The sequence below is a fragment of the Hibiscus syriacus genome, unplaced genomic scaffold (assembly GCF_006381635.1).
Source record: "Hibiscus syriacus cultivar Baekdansim isolate YM2019G1 unplaced genomic scaffold, ASM638163v2 tig00010263_pilon, whole genome shotgun sequence".
Lineage (NCBI taxonomy): Eukaryota > Viridiplantae > Streptophyta > Magnoliopsida > Malvales > Malvaceae > Hibiscus > Hibiscus syriacus.
In genome coordinates, this window is record NW_024062210.1 from 786,819 (window position 1) to 804,478 (window position 17,660).

The 17,660-nt window shown below is 37.1% G+C and overlaps 1 pseudogene; it reads right to left on the reverse strand.

Annotated features, from left to right (window-relative positions):
• Positions 1-1,018: 1,018 nt before the first annotated feature.
• Positions 1,019-15,495, reverse strand: LOC120203734 (annotated as a pseudogene).
• Between the last annotated feature and the right edge of the window lie 2,165 nt (positions 15,496-17,660).

A 17,660-nucleotide genomic window follows, 5' to 3' on the forward strand; every position in this document is an offset into this window, starting at 1 on the left:
TTTCAGCGCTTCTAATAATAAAATATCAACCAAATAAAAATTGAAATTAAAATATAACATATATTTATTTATAATTCAACTAATTAGATTGGATTGATTGCTAAATTTCACCATTTAAATGTGGTTTTATATATTAAAGTCAAATTATTGCCATTTAAATTAATTAGATTTTAGTTTAATAAACCGTATTTATTAAGTTGGAAAATAAAGTAAGTTGCTCATGTATGGTCACATGGGCTCATTAACTTTCATTTTTAATAGGTAAATTTAATATTTTATGAAAAAGTTAATATTTAAATTAAAATAAGATTGACATTAATTAATACTAATATAGTATTAAATTAATATTATATATATATTTAAATTAATTTAAATTATGTTAATATATTCTTAAATTTAAATTTTTACTTTGTTCAGTACAGTCAATAAAACATAATTATTTAATTAATATTCAAATTTAATTTCATTTTTCTTAAATTTTTATACATATTATTTTTAAGATTAATTTCATAAATATATTGATAATTTTATTTTCAACTTTTTTACTAAAATTAGTTTTGAATGGTATATTAGTTCCTTAATTTTTTTAATTAGTGCAATTTGTGTCCAAATTATTTTCAGTTTACCTTGAACTATGTTTTACAATATGGTTACATTTTACTACTAATAATTTTACTTTTTGGATTGATTTGAGATTTTTTATTATTACTTAATTAAGTCTTTATAATTACTTAATTTTAATTAATTATCGAGTTTTTTAAGTCAAATTTAAATCGATCAAAAACTCGATCTTACTCAACCATTGTTGATTCATAAAACCTATTAATGGTTTGTTAATTATTAATATTTTGATCTCCATTGCCAACGTCTCATTTATCAATTTGGCTTATAAGCTTAATATGACTTAATTAACTATCAATGTAACTTATAATGATTTGATTATCCACGTTATCTTTGCAAGTTATCCAGACTGAATTTGGTTCTGTTGGCTTTTCCGATGTAGGTGCAAGGTGTTTCGTTATGAGTCCGAGATCGGTTGAACTTCGAAGAATTCAGAATTGGCAACTGCCTGGTAGAGATTTTCTTCCTCAAAAGGCTTCGAGACGTATCCATCCATCCCACATTTAAGGCACTTTTCATAGGTGGCATGAATTACGTCGGCTGTCATGGCTAATATCGGGACATGCCACTCACCTTTCCGGGCCAAACCTTCATCGATGCCGCCTCCATTCATCTGCTCATTGGCTTGACTCTCCATCATTCGAATCCAACGAGTTGCCTCAAACCTGAAATAAAATATTGTGATGACATTGCAATAGATAAGACTTCTTTTTCCCTTTCGTTACTGTATTTTGATTGTCGATTGCTCACCGAGAAAGATATTAATATACATGATTACATACCCGTCCATTTCTGGCATCTGAATGTCCATGAAGCATGCGTCGTAAGAGTGCGGAATCTGAAGCAGTTTTAGAGCGGCTTTTCCGCTTTCGGCACATTCTACAGCAGCTCCGAACTTCTTCAATGCACCTGCGGCAACTCTACGATTTACCATATTGTCATCGACTACTAATATTTTCTTTCCACAAAATAAACTCCGAAGAGATCCATTTTGCGCGTCTTTTCCCGCCTGTCGCTTCTTCCTGATCCCGAGCACCTGTTGAAGACATGCAGCCACCATAATTGCCCTCATAGGTTTCATAATTAGTGTCTGCAAAACCGGCTGCCTTTGCTTTCTCAAGTTCAGCGTTCGTAATATTTGTCTCAAGAAGAATCATTTTAGGCAACTTAAACACATGTCCGTTCTGTTTCCAGTCCAGCATCCTTAAGCTCAAACCACCATCCTCACCGGAAAGCCATGAATCTTTCTCGACAAGAATTATATCTGGCAGGATTTTACTTCTGCAATATTCAACGAAGTTAAACATTATATCAGTTTTTTTTCCCCAATGATCCCATAGTATTTGGCCTTTTATAGCAGTTTGATGGTTGGTATCGATATCTAAAACCATCTCTCACATTTTAAGCGTTCATTATAATAAAAAAAAACAAGAACTTTGTGTAGTAGAAGTACGGAAATCTTCGAAAAATAATTCTGAACAGAAATCCCATTACCCACATGAAGAGCCATTTTTCCCACATGCAGAAACTGCTCCCTTTACACTACTTGCAACTTCAGCCAGTGGCATAGGGTCACAGCAGCTCTAACCGGTTTTCCGTCAACTACCATTGCTTTCAATCCTCGGAAACTAGAAGGAAGATCTTCGGTATTGAGTTTTTTCGTATCATTAAAAGAAGTTTTTTTACATCTCCCAAAATCTGCGGTGAACGAGAATGTGCTTCCAACTTGAGGCCGGCTAACGAAGCTTATGTGACCACCCATTAACTCAACCAAACACTTGGTAATGCTCAAGCCTATACCCGTCCCACCGTAATTTCTCGAAGTTGAATTATCTGCCTGCATAAATGGCATGAAAACTCTACCCTGGGCAATTAAAGCGATCCCAATGCCGGTATCTTCTACATATACCGTCAAAGTGACACTCTGAGAAGTTTCACCAGCAAAATGCTTGAAGGAATCCCAACTATTCCGATCATCAGCTGCTTCATAACCACTCAAGGTTTTAAACTGGCGTGCACCTGATAGTGGTATATTATCATCTGACTCTCCATTCAAACAGTTTTCGGCTTTTGCATCGTCTACGGGCTTTGTGTTTTCCTCTAGATGGACTTTAACAAATACGTGTCCTCGTTCTGTAAACTGTCAAAGACACAATTTAAACAACCACCATTCTTAAAAAGATTCGATAGACAATTCAGTAGACAACAGTACAAGAAAAAGGGCATGGTTAAAATAAATGTATACTTTGTGCCGGTGGACTCGGGATAGGGTGAGAGTATTGGATAGGGGTACAAGACGGGTACGATCAATTTGTTCAAGTTCTTTTATGTATTTTGAGGGTCCTTGAAGGGTCATATCTCATGCTCATGTCAGGATATGAGTCGGACATGAGTAGGACATGAAAAATGAGAAGTCGAAGCAATATAGATATATACCACCTACTCAGTGCCAAAAAGAATGAAGAAAAAGCAACTCACTTACTTTAACAGAGTTCCCAATAAGATTCGTAATAATCTGTCGGAATCTTCCTGGATCCCCCATAACCATTTCCGGAACTTTATCAGAAACAAAGACCGCCAACTTCAGTTTCCAAACAATTACACCGTATAGTATGAATCAGGAACATCATCATTTCTCGATGTAAACAATCCACCAAAGTGAAGGAAAACAGAAAAAAGAAGACAACGAATTAGTTCAAATAGTAAAAATCGCAAGGTTTTTCCTTTTCCTGTCAAAGGCATTCCCTGCCTATAGGAAATCAATAAACCGCAAATGAAGCATTAGATTTTCCATTAATTTCATCTAGACTTACCTCGACACCTTTGTTCCTAGACTTCTCAGAAAATAAAGAGAGCACATTATCTAGGATAGATCGAACGTCGAAGGGGACAGTTTCCATCTCCAACTTTCCAGCTTCGATTTTTGCCCGATCAAGCACCTCGTTTATCAATGTAATCAATTCTTTTCCGCAGACTTGAGCAGTCTGAGCATAATTCCTTTGAGTTGAACTTAAATCTGTATCTAAAAGCAAAGCAGGCATCCCTGCAACCATTCAAAATGTCATCAAAACATTGCTGATTAAAATCGGAAATGCCCTCAAACGAATATTTCACAGAGAATAACTTGAGATATCTGGAACATACCGAGGATGTCGTTCATGGGAATCCTGATTTCATGAGAAACTGTTGCTAAAAACTGCAACAAGAACACATTGTAATTAGTTTTAGCTCAGAAATTGGTAGTCAACAATGTGTTGATAGATATATCCTGAAAAACATACTTGTGATTTGGCAACTTCTGCAGCTTCGGCTCGAACCTTCAGTTCTTGCATTTCATGGAAATCGTCTTCAACTTTAACAATATGTATAGCGGCACCATATAAGATATAGCCAACTAGTAAGCAGATCACAAAGAATAAGAATGCGGTGGTCAGTGCTGTTCACGAAGTAGGTGCCTTCTGATGATATCTGCTCGAAAAAGCCAACGACTAAGAACTTATAAAATCAACAGCTTTCATTCGGTAAACCGTGTGAATAAGTAACCAGTTTTGCACTCACCTACATATCATTGTATGCTTCCTGAACGGATCTCCGAAATCAAGCTTGCTTTCAAACAACAGAGCCAATTCACCATCTTGATCTTGGTGACCATACATGATCAGGTGATCAGAGGAGTTAGTATGTCATATACATGCACTAGAATTGATTGATTTCCAGCAAGTTGCCCGAGCAGATTCTCCACAAGAGACTCTACATCAAAGGCTCCACCAAGGTATCTGTGTTAGAAGTTGTTTTTTATGCTCAAGGAAAACTAGAATTCGCTAATAAAAAAATGAACTAACAGACGCCATTAACCCCATTTTTTAGTGCATAGGGTATATGTGTTCGCCAAGACTACACTTTCGGATTTACTTATCTACCTTCAAATTACTAACTTCATCAGCATTGATCACATTAACAAAAGACTAAACCTTTTTTCCCATTTGAAATGTCGGTTCTAATACAACTGCATTTCCATAGACCACAAACTTCTCTCATAATCACTCTCAAACTCTAGTACGCAAAAGCTTAAAACTTACCCTGCAGTTGCTTCAATGCGCTCTTCCACAGTCGGCCTTGATGGGAATTTGGATTTGTAAACGGGAAACGTTAACACAACACCAAGATGATGAGAACCAAGAAGCTTGAAGGGGCTAGTTAGGACGGCTTTCCCGGTAGCCCTAGCCCGTAAGTGTTGGAAGTGTAGGTGGACTCTTGATAATTTATATAACTTCTGTGAGAGGTGCTTCAGAATTTTCTATTATGTTGCTAGCATCCTGCTGCTGCTTGACAACGATGGTACATTTTGTTGAGGACCTTAATCATCAGCTTGTTTATCTTGATTGATAAGATCGTCATCTTTATCTTTATTAAAAAATAGTCATTCAATTTTACTTTCCTCTTTGCTCCATCTCCAACATCTGCATCTACCCTCGGCCTCTGAATCCTCTTCCACGATCTGATGTTTGATTGTTTTCACTTATTTGATCGGTTTCATATGACCAACCACCACGTCCATGAGTTCCTTGTCCTCATCTGTATCTGATCTGATTATCTTCATATATTGACCACTTTGCTTTTCCGTCAAACTTTGCTTAATAATTAAGTATTTCAAAGTGTTGTTGATGTCATGTTTCCATTTACTTTGTAAATGCCGCCTTTCATTCTTCACGTGATCATTATCCTTCTCGAAGTTACACTTTGCTTTCCTTGGTGAATTTACTTATTACTATAATTATTTTATGCTTTGCCACATTTATATGCTTAATAGTTAATCATACACATGTCAACTTGCTTCCATACACGTTGTCACATTTCTTAATTTCCTTTGCTTTATAGCAGTGTTTTTTTGACTTTTTCAACTTTCTAGAAATCAAGTTTGATTTCCAACACTCCCCTCAAACTTGATTTTCCATTTCAATCTTTTCTCTGTTTGTCATCTCCAATCGATTCTTCATTTCCTGTGATTTATTTTCTAGTTGATATCTGCATCTACCTCGGCCTCTGAATCCTCTTGCACGACCTGATGTTTGATTGTTTTCACTTTATCGCTCGTTTGCCATTAAAAATAAAGAAGGAGAATTAATATCCCAAGTTGATATGACTCGAAATCGTCTCTTTACAATTGATAACAAGTCGGGAGAAGTCAAGTGCATGAAGACCGCGATCAAAGATGATTCATGGTTATGGCATCTACGATATGTACATCTTGGATTTTCTGGATTGAAGTTGTTATCAAAAACAAGTATGGTGAAAGGACTACCAGAGATCAACCTTCCAAATCAATCATGTGAGGCTTGCATTAAAGGAAAGCAACATAGAAAAAGCTTTGAAGTTGGTAGATCCAGGTGTGCCCGAAAACCTTTAGAGATAGTACACACAGATATAGTCAGTCCTTTTGATATACCATCACTTGGGCGGTAACAGGTACTACCTTACTTTTATTGATGATTTTAGTAGAAAATGTTGGATTTACATATTGAAAGAAAAGTTAGAAGCGTTAGAAAAATTGAAAGAATTTAAAGCAATGGCGGAAAATCAAAATGGCCAATATATGAAGATAATCAGATCAAATACAGAGGAGGACAAAGAACTCGTGGACGTGGTGGTTGGTCATATGGCGCTGATCAAATAAGTGAAAACAATCAAACATCAGGTCGTGGAAGAGGATTCAGAAGTCGAGGTAGATGCAGATATCAACAAGGAAATAAATCCCAGGAAATGAAGAATCAATTGGAGATGACAAACAGAGAAAAGATTGGAATGAAAAATCAAGTTTGAAGGGGAGTGTTAGAAATCATACTTGATTTCTAAAAAGTTGAAAAAGTCAAAAAAACGCAGCTATAAAGCAAAGGAAATAAAGAAGTGTGACAACTTGTATGGAAGTAAGTTGGCATGTGTATGCTTAACTATTAAACATATAAACGTAGCAAAGCATAAAATAATTGTTGCAACAAGCAAATTTACCAAGGAAAACAAAGTGTTACTTCGAGAAGGATAATGACCACGTGAAGAATGAAAGGCGACATTTAAAAAGCAAATGGAAACATGGCAGCAATAACACTTTGAAATACTTAATTATTAAGCAAAGTTTGACAGCAAAGATGGTACCAAAATAGGCGGTCTATTACTCCTATAAATATATGTTGATAGCTTTAGTTTATATAAGATGAAATATGGGTGAAAGCTTAGAAAAACTAGAGAGAATTTGAGAGAGCTTAACAAAGCTTAGAATAACGAGGTTGTGTTTGTAAACTAGACGTAGCTAGTGTTGTAATATTGTAGTATTGGGGTAACGTCGTTATAACGTATTTTGTTTCGTATTAATAATAGTTTGAGTTGTAAAATATTGAGTGCCCATCTACGCTTCCAACACTAAGATGTTTTCTCGGTCTTCCTGCACAAAGTAACACGGACAATGTAAATTGAATCTAACACCACGTTTAAACATCAAGCTAAATGTAAAAGCTTAGAACTTACAAGCAGATTGTATATAGCAAACCGCAGACCTCCCCTGATATCATATCGAGCGATTCGATATAGGAAACTGTTTCTTGAGAGAGTATGACCAGAGCATATTCGTCTCGAACAGGAGAAGGTTCCCTCAGCGTCGTCTTTATCGTCCAGCCATGCTGTCTCTCGAATTCCTCCCTCTCTAAATACACTACTTTTTCTGTATAGGCCACCCCACTAAGCAGTGGCCTCTCGAATGCAGTTCTTGCCGTGTACTCAGCAAAAGTCTCCTGCATTTCTTGCCAAAAAAAAACACCCCAAAGTGCACAATCAGACATGGCAATAATCTAGCATTTTCAATGTCTATCAGAGTGAGAGAATATGCTCTCCCTTCTCTCTAGGTTTTCTCTTCGACATGGGTCAATGGTTGGTTTCAATAGTTTCCTCCATGGTTTTTCATGGAGTAATGGTTGTCGAGATTCATTCATGGATCTCAAAACGGTTAGGTGTTGTCAAAGTCAGAGTGTTTTTAAGTCCAATTTCTGGTCCTTTAGGATTTGTTAGTTACTCAAAAATTAAGGAACATTCTTGGTTTTCTTCAAGTCTCAAGAGATGTGCGTGGTGTTCTTCAAAAATCAAGAGTCATTCTCGGTGTTCTTATTAGGCGGAGAATGTTGAAGGTAAAAGTATTTCTTGTTATCATTGGAGTTTTTTATTTGAGATTTATGTTTTGCAGGATCGCCTTAAAGGATGTCGTCGAGGGAATGACATTGAGAGAGGGATTGTATCTTATGAGATCAATGTCCATTGGTTCATAGAGGTGGGGGGAATTAAGAAAGAAGAGTTGCATTGGAAGAAGGTAAGGGGAGATTTTAGGTATAGGAAACGGATGGGAAAATTGATTGTTAAGGATGATCTCGGGTATAGATTGGAACTGGAAAAAGAAGGTAGAGTTGTCCAAGGGAAAGAAGAAGATGATCGGAGTTGGGTTTCCAAATGCGTTAAGGGAGAAATTGGTTTAATTAGGGAGCGGTATACAATAATATGTGAACAAGTTCGGAATTACAATTGGAATTGGGAAAGCTTGAACTTTCAACAGGGTTTCAGAGGTGAAGTGATGGGGTGGTTGGATTATGAGATGTCTACTAGTGAAATAAAGCAAATTTCAAGGGATATGTGTTTTGTGTTGGGTGAAGAGTCATTTCAAAAACTCATAATTAAATGGATTTTTGGATGGATTCGGAGATGTCTTTGGAGATATGGTATACGGAAGTATGGTTGGAGATTTGAGTATGAATGTAGATGGTGTCAGGTGAAAGAAATTCTCTATAATTTATTTCACTCGATACAACTGGTTCAGCAGGAACTTTTTTCTCTAGGCAGATTGGGGATGGTCTTTGTAGCTTACTGCTCGGTTCAGATAGAGGGGGAGAGTGGCAAAGTCCAGTCACGGGGAGGGGAATTAAGGTCCCGTCAGCAGAACAGGATGGCAGACCCAGCAGATGCAGCAACTATCGTACGGACAGTCACTGGTTTTACTGTAGGAGCAGGTTCCGTTTTCATTATTTGAACACGATCTGCGACTGGAAAATTTGGGGGATTTTGAACAGATTTGGAGTCCTAGAAATCTTAAATTATTATATTATGGTCAGAATCTCCAAGAGATATATTATAGACCTGATTTTATTAAGAGTTGATAGAGGAAGTAGGTGGGAAAAGTCAGATCAACACTTAATTTGTCATGATTTGAGAGTACAAGTTGGAGGTGGGGAAAGAGACTCAAGAGTAAGAAAGCCGGTTGTTTTTATCACCTTTTCAAAAAGAAGCTTGCGTATACTGTTAGTGAATTTTACTTGCTTTCCTTCCAAGTGTGGGTGCTAGAAGAGTGTAAGAAATGAGTTCTCTCGTCTCTGTTGATAGTTTACACTACGGATACTATGTCTAAAGAGGTGGCATATCTTATGGAGCATTTGAAATTTACAGAGGAGGAATCAGAAGATATTTCCCCACCAAGGGTCATTTCTGAAGATGACTTAGTGGAGATGGATAAATGGATTGTTGCTAAGATTATTGGATACAAGCGTGTTTACAACGAGGCGGCTCTAAGGGTCTTTCGTTCTATTTGGGGGCATGCGAGGATCTCGGAGTCTAGCATTCTAAAAGATCAAATATTCCTGTTCAAATTTAAAACTCTTGCGGATAAGCAAGCAATTCTAAAGCGCACCCCATGGAGTTTTGAAGGAACTTTGTTGGCCATTGCTCACTTCGACCCTACTTTGAATCTTGAGGAATTTGATTTTAGTCCGTTGGAGGTGTGGATGAGGATATACGAACTTCCGTTAGGGCTTATACGTATTGAGACAGCGGAAAAGATTGGGAATAGAGTGGGGAAAACCATCGCTACGGATACTAGGTCTGGAGAGGGTCGAATGGGTGATTACTTGCGGGTAAGGGTGGAAATCGATTGCACCAAACCTTTGAGAAGGTGTGCTAAGATTGGGGTGAATGCAAATGGTCAACCGAGAAAGTGTTTACTCAAGTATGAAAGGCTGCCTTCCTTTTGTCACCATTGTGGTTTAATTGGACATGTCCTTACGGAATGTTCAAGTTTCTCGGAGCATGTTCAGCAACCACTCCAATTTAGATGATGGCTCAGAGTGACGAATTTGAAGCGGGATGAAGAGAGTAACATTAGAAGAAGAGATGTGATCGTATACGTTGAAAGGGATAACAATGGCCGGTCTTCGACAAGTTCGGCGAATAGCCCACTTTCTGAAAGGGCTACTCGGGCTCCTCGAGGAAGGCCGTGGATGCCCGGGAGAGATTTCTGCTCTCATCAAATTCCAATCAATGAGATGATTTAGATCCATCTGACCCCACAGGTTCCGATAGCTCACTTCCTCATACATTTCCGGAGGTCTTCGTTGTCCGTGAGCGTATGGCTATGGAAGAACAGCAGTCTGATCGTGATCCAAGTGTTAGAGCCGAAGTAGGTTCTTCAAGTTCGGGAAAGAGAAAGAATGGTGAATCGAGCAAAGCTAAGAGGAAGGTTAAACACATTAACAGGCAGGTGGTGCACATTCCAGATTCTACTTTGAATTCCAAGGTGGGAACGAGTGAGGAAGAGGATCCTAGTGAGATCCCAGAGGAGAATTCGGAGGACATTCGTGTTTTGGCGAAGGCTGAGGTTCAGCCCCGCTGGTCGCAGTGACGATTCTATGCTAGAACTGTCGAGGGCTTGGGAACCCTGCGACAGTTCGAGAGCTTAGGAGAATAATCTCCGTTAAGGACCCGAGGTTGGTTTTTGTTTCGGAAACTAAACTACGGAAAAATAAGGTAGAAGCTATCAGACTAGCGACAAAGATGTTGGGTGTTTTGATGTGGAAAGAGCGGAGGGTTGTGTGGGCTTATTGATGTTATGGAAGGAAGGGATTGATGTTTCGTTGCTGAGTTACTCCAATTTACATATTGATGTGGAAGTGTCAGGGATGGGGCAAAAATTTCGTTTCACAGGGTTTTATGGGCGTAGTTCTTGGACGGATAAAAAATACAATTGGGAGATGATTTCTCATTTGGCTTCGACTTCTTTACTCCCGTGGTGCGTTGGAGGGGATTTTAACGAAGTTATCCATTTTGATGAGAAAAGAGGAGGACGGAAACCGGTTAGAGGACACATGGAGGAGTTCTTTCATTGCCTTCGTGGAGCTGACTTGTGGGATATTCGGCTGAAAGTTGGTTGGTTCTCTTGATCAAGTGGTACTCGAGCAAAGACTTATGTGTGTGAGAGAATTGATAGATTTGTGGCGAAAAATGATTGGAGGCTTCTGTTTTCGGACTGCTCCGTTGAAACGATCCTGATGGCTTTGTCAGATCACTTCGCAATCCTCTTGAAGTTAGAAGGTGATGCCAGGAGTTGCGCGCCTAGGAGGGATTATTTCAAATTTGACTCTTGTTGGGCTAATGAAGAGAAATGTAGAGAAATTGTGAAACGGATTTGGGAGAAGGAAGATGATTCTTTCTCGGCTAAGGTGGGGGAAATTGGCATTTCTCTTGGTGATTGGAAAAGATCGAGAAGGAGTCAAGCTAAGAGGGAAGAAAGGAGGTTAAGGAATTATTTACTACGGCTTGATTCGGGACCGTTCACGGATGTGTCTTGTGATCTTCGACGCAAAGCTTTGGTGGATCTTAAGGAGATTATGGATAAAGATGAAAATTATTGGCTTCAGAGATCCCGAGTTGCGTGGCTTAAGGATGGGGATTGTAATTCTTCGTTTTTCCATGCTAGAGCAAATGGGCGCCGTAAAAAGAACTGGATTGAAGGGTTGCAGAGTGATGGGGGGTTGGTGTGATAAGTTGGAGGACATGTTTGATGTTGCTACGAGATACTTTTCCTCTCTCTTTTGCTATTCCGATGCGGCTCCGGATGAGGAGATCCTCCAAGCCATTGATCGATGCGTCTCTCCGAGTGATAATGAGTTGCTTTGCTGAGAGTTCTCCGCCGAGGAGGTCACCAATGCCTTTTCTCAAATTAATCCTTCGAAAGCTCCTGGTTTCGATGGACTTTCAGGTCATTTCTTTCGTTCTTTTTGGAATATTGTTGGTTGTGACTTTGTTAATCTTTTTCTTAGTCTCTTAAATTGTACGATGGATTTTAATTTTGTTAATCGTACCATTATTGTCCTTATTCCAAAGGTTAATAGCCCTACTTTAATGAAGCAATTTAGACCGATTAGCTTATGCTCGGTCATCTATAAAGTTGTGTCAAAAGTAATTGTTAATCGCCTTAAACCGTTGATGCATGCGTGTATAGCTGAAAATCAATGCGCTTTTGTCCCCGGTAGACGTATCTCTGATAATTTTTTAGTAGCTCATGAAATTTTCCATTATCTTAAGGGTTCTAAAAATGGTCCTAATAAGGGAGCTACTATTAAACTTGATATGGAGAAAGCGTATGATAGAGTGGAATGGGGTTTTTTGTTGGATGTTATGAAGCGTATGGGTTTTGGTTGTCCTTTTATAAACCTTGTTCGGAAGTGTATCTCGTCGGTCTCTTTTCAAGTTCGCATTAATGGAGTGCTATCTGACCCTTTCATTCCTAAGAGGGGTCTCGACAAGGAGATCCTTTATCTCCATATTTGTTCTTGTTTTGCGCTCAGGGACTCTCTGCATTATTTCTTAAGGCTCAAAGGAGGAATGAGATTAAAGGAATTAGAGCGAGCATGAGAGGGCCACGGATTTCTCACTTGCTGTATGCCGACGATAGCCTCTTGTTTGTCAAGAATTCGATGGTGGAGGTGTGCAAAGTTAAGAGCATTCTGAACCAATATGAGAAGGCCTCAGGACAAAAAGTGAATTTTGAGAAATCAAGCATTTACTTTAGTCCTAATACTCCTGCTTCGGATAGATTGAACTTCTTGAGTGAGTTAGGCGTTGTTGAGGCTTCGGACCCGGGGAATTACCTTGGATTGCCGCTCGTAGTTGGAAAAGGCAAACGTCCAGCTTTCAACTTTATCAGAGATAAGACCGAGAAGAGGATTCAATGATGGACCAAGCGTCTCCTCTCATTTGGAGGACGAGAAGTTTTCATTAAATCGGTGGTTCAAGCTCTTCCAGCCTATGCAATGTCTTGTTATCTTCTCCCGGAGGGTATTATCGAGGATATAAAGTCCCAAGCGCGATCTTATTGGTGGTCGGGGAAACAGAATGTTAGAGGATGGGCTATGGTGGCTTGGGACAAGGTTTGCCGTTCCAAGAAATTTGGAGGGATGTGATTTAGAGATCTTAAATTGTTTAATTTTGCGCTCCTTGGAAATCAGATATGGAGACTGATCCAAGATGACAATTCTTTGGCGTTTAAGGTCCTTAAAGCTAAATACTTCCCTAACACTTCGCTTTTTGAGGCGAAACTTGGTGAAAGATATTCCTATGCGTGGGCGAGCATTGTGAAGGCCAAAGAGGCACTTAGGGATGGCTTTTTCTGGAGAGTGGGCATTGATAGTAATGTTTCTATGTTCAAAGACAAGTGGGGGGGACTCTAAGCCTATTTCTTGGACGGAAAGGTACGTGGATAATTCTGATTACCCGGTTAGAGTGGGGGAATTCATGATTCCAGGGTGTGTAAGGTGGGATGAGCATAAGATTAACAGAGTGCTTTTTGCGGAAGATGCATCCAGGGTCCTTAGCACGCTGATTGCTCCAGTTCAAGCTAATCAAATGTTGTGGAGTCATCACAGTTCAGGAAGGTACTCTGTAAAGTCGGGATACAACTGGTTAAAAATTCAAAATTCCCCTATGTTGTTTGATGAAGGGATTTGGAATGTTGTGGCTAGGGCGAAAGTTCTTCCAAAGATAAAAATTTCCGGATGGAGATTGTGTCATGATGCTATTCCTTCAGGGTCAAAAATTAAACAAGCAAATCTGGGTGAGGGCATTTGTCCACTTTGTAATAGTGAGTTGGAATCGGCGTTGCATGCTCTAAAAGATTGCCCGAAATCGAAGACGGTTCTCGCTTTGTCGGGGCTTCCTCACTATGTGGTTAGTTGGAATGGAGATTCTTGTCTCCGATGGATGTCCTTTGTGCATTCCATTTTACATTCTGAAGGGTTTGATTTGTTTCTTGCATTGTTTTGGAATATCTGGAATAGACATAACAAATTGGTTCATGATGGGGATTTCCAACCGGATAGAGAAATTATTATTAATTCTTCTAATCTTATTGGGGATTATAAGGTCACTATTAATCCTCTTGGTTGTTCAGGTGATCGTCTTCACAACCGTAGATCGCGCATTTGGAGTAAGCCGACTCAGGATGGGGTTAAAATTAATGTGGATGGGGCCTTTTGCAAATTTCTAGAACAACGGCTATTGGAGTTGTGGCGAGGGATTCGCATGGAATGGTCTTAGGAGGAATGGCCAAGAAGATTGATCATCCGTTTACGGCGGAATCCACTGAAGCTGTTGCTTTTACTAAAGGTATCCGATTCGCTTCTGAGAACGGTTGGAACAATGCTATTATTGAAGGAGATGCCATCTCGATTGTATACAGGTTGACTAACCAGATCACGGAGAAGACCCAGGATCTCTCTACAATTGGATTGTTGCTCAATGAGGCTAGACTGATGTTAGCTGACCTCCCTTCATTCAAGGTGTTTTATGTTAGTAGGGAAGCTAATAGAGTTGCTCATTCCTTAGCTCAATGGGCCTTATCGAACCACAATCCATTGAGTTTTTCTTGGATGAACCTGATTGTATTAGACTTCTTGTAATTGATGATGCTATTGGAATATAAGCATTTTTACCTTAAAAAAGACATAGCAATAATCCAAGATGCCATTTTTGGACAACAACAAAACAAATATAGAACTTCAACTCAAATAGAAATTTCCAAACCTATATGAACAATTAGGGTAAACCTGATCAATAGTAGATGGATTCTTGTAGTAATGAAAAGTGGAAATAAGGATGGCCAAGGTATGAACATGGTTAACACTAACACTGAATTGATCTTGCAACATCCTTGCCCTCTCATCACACATGCTGCTCAATACTTCTTTCCTCCTAACTTTGTTGTCAGCATCCATTTTTTTTGTAGATCCAAGTTCTCAAAAAGGCCATCACCATTGCCCAAAGCAAAAGAAATTTGGGCAACCAAGCCTTGTTAGCTTGAATAAATGTGTACCCTCTTTTGGTCCCCATTTGTTCATTCACTTTGACAGCCACCGCCGAGTGGTGGTGCTGGTGGTGGCTTTGTTGCAACTTTAGATCCATCAGCAAAAGCACAAAACTACTAATCTCAACTTATTTTTTTCTTCTTCTTCTTCCTTTGATACCAACTTCATATCTGAGTTTGAAGAATAAAAAATACAAGCTTAAACAAAATGATAAGAGACTTGGAACTCTAAAAAGGAGAAAGACTTTTCAATTCTCAGAAACAAGCGTGCTCTCAAAAGATGTATACAAAAACAGCTCAAATTTCAAAGATTTCTCATTTTCTCTCTCTACCTACAAAAAAGGGTTCTTTCTTTCTTTTTTCTCTAGCGCCAATATAAAAAAATGGGATTTTTACAGAGAAACAAGACTAATCATGTTTATTCCAAGTGTGAAAGGTGTTTGTTGTAGTTTGAGGACGACAAAGACAAAGAAGAGCACTTCACAGTTCACTGTGTTTTCTTCTATATTATAATCAAATTCTGCAGATTGACCAGCATTCGCAGGCCACAGCAAAGCACAACAAAGCAAAGCCTCCCAGAAAAAAGAAATTAAAGATAAAATATAAAGAAGGTTAAAAATCTTTGGAGGAAGAAATGGGGTCATTTGAAATGGAATTTTAGATGCAGTACATGAATAAATAGTTAAATAAATAAATAAATACTTTATATATACTAGTATATAGGTTTTTTTGGTCATCCTTTGATACTAGTTAAATAAATAAACAAATTGAGTGGATGTAAGGTTTGTTCCCTTGCTGCTCTGTCTTTGCCTTTGCTTAGAGGATTGGATTTGATGTAAAATTGAGTTGTGTTGTTGTAGCAATTTCGTTGCTGATTTTTTTTAATGAAATGAAACATCATTTATTCTGAATATATATATATATATATATTAACTCGAGAAGTATTTACATTCTTATGACAAATGTTGAGGTTTGAACTCATACAAAATAAGACAATATAAATATCATTGATCAGTCAATCAATTAATAAATCTCTAAAATAAAATAAATAAATAATTCTTAATGTTTGATCTAATTTTATCTTCAAATTTAAAATATAATTATGTGGCCTTATAGAAATAAAAAGATAATACTAAGAAAATGGCATATAACAAATCCCAATCCGGCTTAGCAGAAGTTTTTACTCTTTTACAATTTGCTACATAATAATTAATTAGTAAATTTATTAAAATAACAATAATTATTAAAATATAATTTAGATTATGTTGTTTGATTTTTTTTATAAATATATGGTGAATAAAATGTAGTATCTATTTAAAATACTTTCAATTTTTTGACAATGAATGTTCATATCCGTGCATGCATGGTACTCAAATACGAAACCTCAAGATTTAATAACAAATCTCTTAACCACTAAAATTGTTTGATTCGTGTTATTTGATTTGAATGAAAATTAATGATTAGATATAATATGGTCCCTCCCACAAACAAGAAGATAAAGTTTTCTTTATAACTCTCCCCCTTTGCCTTCTTTGTCACTCTTTTTTAATTCGTGAATAAAGACGTTATTTTATTGAGTCTCTCAACCATTAAGGATTAAAAATAATCACTTGATTATTCATATGTTCTAAACTCATCATTTTTCGTTAAAAATCTGACGACGACCTAAGTTAGATGCTAATATATTGACTGATATATGATAATATTTTATCCTAGAATCTCAACAATTATTATATTTCAATCAGCATGTTAACGTCCAGCTCATACAAACATAAATTTTTAATGAAAAAATACGAGTTTGGAAAATATAAATAGTCGGTGACCATTTTTATAAATTTTAATAACCGAAGGACTCAACAATGCAACACCCTATAGTTGAAAGATCATTTTGTAACTTTTAATAGTCGATAGATTCAATAAAATAATACTCAATAGTTAAGGGACCATTTGTGTACTTTATCCCATTCTTTGTTCTTTTCCTATTTACAAAATAAATGCTCAAACATAGCTTTCCACCTACTATAATTACAAAAATTGCTAAATATTTAATTTCATTGGTTAGAACGCAACGTCTAATTTACTTGAGCTAATCTCGAATAATCATAACTTTGGTTTAGTTGTATCATATGTCCTCAAAGTATAAATTTTATTTTAAATTAGTCCCTAATCTTTTAAATATTTTAATTTCATCTATGAACTATGACTATTATTCTAAACTAGTCCTCAATCTTTTGAGCATTTCCATTTTAATCCCCAAAACTATGACCTTTGTTCTAAACTGGTTCACAAACTTCTCAAACATTCCAATTTCATTTCAAACTATATGTATACACTAATCACATCCATTGTTAATAAAATCGCAAGGCCAAGTTACATTATTATATGTTTGGAAATAAACAAAATTGAGGTTAATGGGTTGGAAGCTCATCTGTGTGAAGTTTAATAAAATTTTGGATACTCTTTTCCCCTTTCGTTGTCTCAATTTAGTCTCGACTAGATCACATTACGAGGGGATTTTTAATGAGGCTCCATTTACCTTTTTAAAAATTTAACCTCAAATTATGGTTGAAACTAATTACATATTTGGATGAATTTGAGGATAAAATTGAAATATTTAAAAAATTGGGGACCAATTTAGAAAGAAGGACATAGTTTAGTGATGAAATTAGAATGATCAAAAGTTTAAGGACTAATTTAAAATGAAAATCATAATTTAGGGATGAAATTAGAATATTTAAAAATTTAAAGACCAATTTAAACTGAGGGTTATAATTTGGGGATATATGATACAATTAACTATTTACCTTTTTAAGATGAAAATTTTGTAAGTTTAATTTTTTATTTAAAATTTATGATTACTAAAAATATCAAATATATA